The 6,202-nt window shown below is 56.0% G+C and overlaps 1 non-coding gene across 1 annotated transcript; it reads left to right on the top strand.

Annotated features, from left to right (window-relative positions):
- Positions 1-4,898: 4,898 nt before the first annotated feature.
- On the top strand, positions 4,899-5,092 carry LOC142025387 (U2 spliceosomal RNA). Its single transcript, XR_012648659.1, has one exon. It is a non-coding gene; the product is annotated as a U2 spliceosomal RNA (small nuclear RNA).
- Positions 5,093-6,202: the final 1,110 nt, after the last annotated feature.

Genomic DNA, 6,202 nt, shown 5'->3' with positions numbered 1-6,202 from the left:
CAGCCCCAGGCTCAGCCCCAAACCCAGCCCCCAGCCCCAGGCTCAGCCCCTCTCAGCCCCAAACCCACCCCCAGTCCCAGGCTTAGCCCCTCTCAGCCCCAAACCCACCCCCAGCCCCAGGCTTAGCCGCTCTCAGCCCCAAACCCACCCCCAGCCCCAGGCTTAGCCCCTCTCAGCCCCAAACCCACCCCCAGCCCCAGGCTTAGCCCCTCTCAGCCCCAAACCCACCCCCAGCCCCAGGCTGAGCCCCTCTCAGCCCCAAACCCACCCCCAGCACCAGGCTTAGCCCCTCGCAGCCCCAAACCCACCCCCAGCCCCAGGCTTAGCCCCTCTCAGCCCCAAACCCAGCCCCCAGCCCCAGGCTTAGCCCCTCTCAGCCCCAAACCCACCCCCAGCCCCAGGCTTAGCCCCTCTCAGCCCCAAACCCACCCCCAGCCCCAGGCTTAGCCCCTCTCAGCCCCAAACCCAGCCCCCAGCCCCAGGCTTAGCCCCTCTCAGCCCCAAACCCACCCCCAGCCCCAGGCTTAGCCCCTCTCACCCCAAACCCAGCCCCCAGCCCCAGGCTTAGCCCCTCTCAGCCCCAAACCCACCCCCCAACTCCAGGCTTAGCCCCTCTCAGCCCCAAACCCACCCCCAGCCCCAGGCTGAGCCCCTCTCAGCCCCAAACCCACCCCAGCCCCAGGCTTAGCCCCTCTCAGCCCCAAACCCCCCCAGCCCCAGGCTTAGCTCCTCTCAGCCCCAAACCCACCCCCAGCCCCAGGCTGAGCCCCTCTCAGACCCAAACCCACCCCCAGCCCCAGGCTGAGCCCCTCCCAGACCCAAACCCAGCCCCCAGCCCCAGGCTGAGCCCCTCTCAGCCCCAAACCCACCCCCAGCCCCAGGCTTAGCCCCTCTCAGCCCCAAACCCCCCCAGCCCCAGGCTTAGCCCCTCTCAGCCCCAAACCCACCCCAGCCCCAGGCTGAGCCCCTCTCAGACCCAAACCCACCCCCAGCCCCAGGCTCAGCCCCAAACCCAGCCCCCAGCCCCAGGCTCAGCCCCTCTCAGCCCCAAACCCACCCCCAGTCCCAGGCTTAGCCCCTCTCAGCCCCAAACCCACCCCCAGCCCCAGGCTTAGCCCCTCTCAGCCCCAAACCCACCCCCAGCCCCAGGCTTAGCCCCTCTCAGCCCCAAACCCACCCCCAGCCCCAGGCTGAGCCCCTCTCAGCCCCAAACCCACCCCCATCTCCAGAATTTACCAGCCTGAGACAAGAAGCTCTGTGCACTGCTGGTTCCTGACCACCGCCTCCTCCTCCGCTTGACTCTGGCAGGGCAGGCTCAGCCACCCCTTCCCCTCAGTTCTCCTGCAGCCTTAGCGTTCCTCTCATGCAGCGCATGGGCGGCTCCTTGCCCTGCCGGCTGCCTCCCCCCGGGCTCCCTGCGCCTGCTGCTGACGCTTGTGGCTCCGGAGGCTGCTGCCACTTACATACCACAACTACAGGCCGCTTTCACTGTGGGTGTTGGTTTCGCAGCAGTGGCCTCCAGAGCCGCAAGTGGAGCCAGCGGCAGCAGCACCCAGAGCTGCGAGTGGCTCCTTCAAGAGCCGCCTGCAGCTCCAGAGCCGCAGGCTGCCGACCTCTGCCCCAGGAGGATGCAGGTGCTCTGGCTGCACAGGGCACCAGAACTGCTAGGGACGGCCCTTGGGGACAGCGGGCAGCTTTCAGCCTTCGAGCAGCCCTGCCGGCATTTCTCCTGTTGCTTCCACTGCAGGGAGGAGGCCTCCCCTCAGAGCGAGGAGCATCTTCACTGAGGTCCTGCAGTAGTACAGCTGCAGCTTTGGAAGCGCAGACCAGCTCTGAGAAGAGCGTGTGCACTCAAACATGAACCTCTTCCCAGGTCACTTGGCCTTGGGTCGCTGGGACAATAAAACTGCCAGTGACAACCACCCACTTCACTTCATTTAAAGTCAAACGTTGAGAAGAAATGGACAGGGCATGTTCCTTGCTTAGAGGCCAGAATCATTTCCCCTGTTGGAGGCTGATAGAGAGCCCCGTCGTGGCTTTCACCCACCTACACACTTACCTGGACACCACAGCCGTGTCTACATGTGCACGCTACTTCGAAGTAGCGGCACTAACTTCGAAATAGCGCCCATCATGGCTACACGCGCCGGGCGCTATTTCGAAGTTAACTTCGACGTTAGGCGGCGAGACGTCGAAGCCGCTAACCCCATGAGGGGATAGGAATAGCGCCCTACTTCGACGTTCAATGTCGAAGTACGGACCGTGTAGTCATTGCGCGTCCCGCAACTTCGAAATAGCGGGGTCCGCCATGGCGGCCATCAGCTGGGGGGTTGAGAGACGCTCTCTCTCCAGCCCGTGCGGGGCTCTATGGTCACCGTGGGCAGCAGCCCTTAGCCCAGGGCTTCTGGCTGCTTCTGCGGCAGCTGGGGATCCATGCTGCAGGCACAGGGTCTGCAACCAGTTGTCGGCTCTGTGGATCTTGTGTTGTTTAGTGCAACTGTGTCTAGGAGGGGCCCTTTAAGGGAGCGACTTGCTGTTGAGTCCGCCCTGTGACCCTGTCTGCAGCTGTGCCTGGCACCCTTATTTCGATGTGTGCTACTTTGGCGTGTAGACGTTCCCTCGCAGCGCCTATTTCGATGTTGGCTGCACGTGTAGACGCAGCCCACATGGTCCAATCCCTTTTATTACCTGTAGTGCAGGAGCCACAGTCCTGGGTCTTGAGCCACTTAATCCATTCCCTGGCCTGGTTACCAGTCCAGTAAACACCCAGAGCTACTGGCTTTAGGCTTAGCTGGCACACCTGGTTAGCCCAGGTGGTGTACTAAAATCCCGACTGTTTTGCTGGCCTGGCACCAGAGATTAACCATAATCTGGCCACGGTCCCACAGCCATGCAGCTGCATGTTTCGTAAATTCCTCTCACTGGTCGGCATCCATTGCAAATCCAGAGGATTCTCCAAAGGTGTGTTTGCAGTGGGCGCTCAGCGTGTGAAGGAAAGGCTAAACGTTCATTCACCAGGCTGCTGTCTTAAACCAAGAGTTGTTGCTTTCAGCCCCTGCAGTCAACAGGGTTTCTTGGGAGAGGGAGTGCAGAGGAGGTTGGCCCATGGGTGGTGAGGTAGTTTTGGTGCACTGCAGGACCCAAGTCTGGGGGCACTGCTTCTGTAGGGAATGTGGCAGCAGGAACGCAATGCTGCTGAAGGCTGGGAGGAATGTGTCTCCCAGAGATCATTTGCATGAGAATGCAAAGGTGTGCATGTGTGATACCTTTCAGGCAAAGTCGAATGGGTAGCAAGTAAGCCATGAGATTTGGTCTATTGTAAACATGGGCCGTGTCTACACTAGCCCCAAACTTTGAAATGGCCACGCCAATGGCGATTTTGAAGTTTACTAATGAAGCGCTGAAATGCATATTCAGCGCTTCATTAGCATGAGGGCAGCCGCGGCACTTTGAAATTGACGCGGCTCGCTGCCGCGCGGCTCGTCCTGACAGGGCTCCTTTTCGAAAGGACCCCACCTACTTCAAAGTCCCCTTATTCCCATCTACTCATAGGAATAAGGTGACTTCGAAGTAGGCGGGGTCCTTTCGAAGAGGAGCCCCGTCGGGATGAGCCGCGCGGCGGTGAGGCATGTCAATTTTGAAGTGCCACGGCTTGACTAACCCTCCCCACCTGTTGAAAACTAAAGCTGGATGTTAGGATGTGTCTGAAATCTCCTACTAGATATATCAAGAGCTGAAATCACAGAGTGGCTGCTGGGGCCATACAGAGGTGAAATCACAGAGTGGAATCTAAGGGCACGCAGAGCGGAAATCTCAGGGTGATCCCAAGCAATGGGGTTGAAGGCAGCGGTGGATGACGGTGACCGGCAGGCAGCTGGTAGGAGAAGCAGTGGATGATGGCAACTGGTGGGTAGCCAGTAGGAGGAGCAGTGGCGGAGGACAGCAACCGGCAGGCGACGGGCAGGAGTGGTGGTGGACTGTGGCAACTGGCGGGCGGCTGATACGAGCGGCAGCGGACCGGCAGGCGGCCAGAAGGAGGAGCGGCAGATGACAGAGACCAGCGGGTGGCGGGAGGCTGCAGACAAGTGGACAGCTGGTACTGCCCTGGGACTGTATCTGCGGGCTTTGGGTTTGGGACTGCACTGCAGAAGGTTCACCCTGTAACTGTGTGTATGGGGTAAAGGGCCAAGAGCCCCAGCAAGAGACTGGGTTCTACTGCATATGGGGATGGTAGCTGGGTAAAGGGGGTTTGTCTCTTCTTTGCTTAGATATACTGCATCTGTCACTGTCACCTTGGGGTAGGTTATGGTCATTAAACAAGCCATTTCTATCTCAGACTCTGTGCTTGCGAGGGGGGAGAACGGCCTTCCAGGCACCCAGCATGGGGGTGAAATTGTCCCAGGCCACTGGGTGGGGGCTCGAGCCGGTTGGTTGTATCCTTGACAGGAAAAGCCCACAAAAGTGGAACCCGGCCCTTCTGGCAGGCACGTGGCCTTAACAGAAGGTTTCCAAATTATTTTGCTAGTCTTTAAAGTGCTACTTGACTGCTTTTTGTTTTGGTCCTGCAGTCCATCCAGGGTTAACAGCTCGATGGCGTCAGCATGCTGCAGCGAGGGGACAGGCTTCATGCAGATTAGGAGATCGCTTAGGCAGCGAAACAACCACCACAGAGGCAGCTCGCAGGTCCGGTGGAATAACTCGTTTTAAAGCTGAATGATCTGGTGGGAGAGGTTTTGCTTTGACCAGCTAGAACGGAGCTGCAGGATGAAGAAAGTAGGTGTACTTGCCGATCTGTAAAAATCTTGTTGCCAGGCTCACATGTGTTGCATTCGGGTGAGTCGTCATGACGTCTAAAAGTGTCCAGATGGGTGGGCTGTGTATAATTTTCCCAAAATTGTATCGCTTCTCGGCCTTTTGTGGGCTTAGATCAAGTGTAGTATCTGTTCTTATCAGTTTAATATCTGATATGTTCTCTCTCTGAGAACTCTATATTAAATAAGTTTTTGGAAGAGGGAGATGGAATAGGGGCTTGCTCCATCCATTCCATGCATCGATCTGGTATTGCAGTGTTTCCAGGAGCGGTGCACTTCCCTTTTGAGGGAAATGAGTTTGGTGAAAAAATAGACTTGGAGCGTGAAGGTCTTGTTTTTTGACCCAAAACCAGCGTTGTTAATATGCAAACTTGTTCCAAGAATCTTTTGCAGTTTTGTTTACAGGTTGTGTTCTTCTTTGCTGTGATCGTTGAAGTTACTGTAGAAATGGCTACTTTAAAAATTACTCAGGAAGCGCTGAAATACATGTTTAACATTTTGAATAATGAAGAAGCTCCTGGGTGACATGCCTGTTTTCTGTTTCAGACAATCTCCCAACCTTACGAGGTTTCTCGCTAACAACCACAGTCTATAAGCCCAGGAATAGCAGTCCTGGAACCTTTCCCTGCAACAAAGCCCGCTGCTCGCTTTCTCCACATCTCTCCTCTGGAAATAGCATTACTGGACCTAGTCAGGTTACTCACAGAATCACGGGCACTTTGTCATGCTCCTCTACTAACATCATATATGCCCTCACGTGCCAACAGTGCCCAGGTGCTTCGCATATTGGACGGACTTCTAACTCCCTCAGACAAAGGGTCAACGGGTCCAAAACAGACATCAAAAGGCTCCAGATCCACAAACCAGTTAGTCAACATTTTCATGGAATGGGGCATTCTGTCGATGACCTCAAGGGATGTGTGTTGCAGAAAAGCAATTCTTGCTCCGTTTTGGAAAGAGAAACATCTGATCTGGCTTTTCTCTTCGAATTCGGCACATTAACACATGGTTTAAATCATGATGGGAACTTTCTGAGTCACTATAGCGGCTTGTCTGCATACTTGGCTCAATCTAATTCTTGACCTTCCCCCCCCACCCCGCCGCTCTCTGATTTGCTCCCCTTGATTATCTTTTTCCGATTTGTCCTCCTTGCTTACCGTTTTGGTTCTCTGTGCCTTAAATCTTGAGTCTGTTCTGGTCTGGCTATGGTCTGAAGAAGTGGGTCTGTCCCAGGAAAGCTCACCTAATAAACCATTTTGCTAGTCTTTAAAGTGCTACTTGACTGCTTTTTGTTTTGCTCTTTAACATCTGTAAAAGCAGTCAAATGCATATTTAGCACCTCATTAGCAAGTGCGTGGCTGGGGCACTTTGGAATTGCAGCGCTGGTTTAG

This window comes from Carettochelys insculpta, chromosome 22, assembly GCF_033958435.1.
Source record: "Carettochelys insculpta isolate YL-2023 chromosome 22, ASM3395843v1, whole genome shotgun sequence".
Taxonomy (NCBI): domain Eukaryota; kingdom Metazoa; phylum Chordata; order Testudines; family Carettochelyidae; genus Carettochelys; species Carettochelys insculpta.
This window is presented reverse-complemented; position numbering and strand designations above follow the sequence as displayed.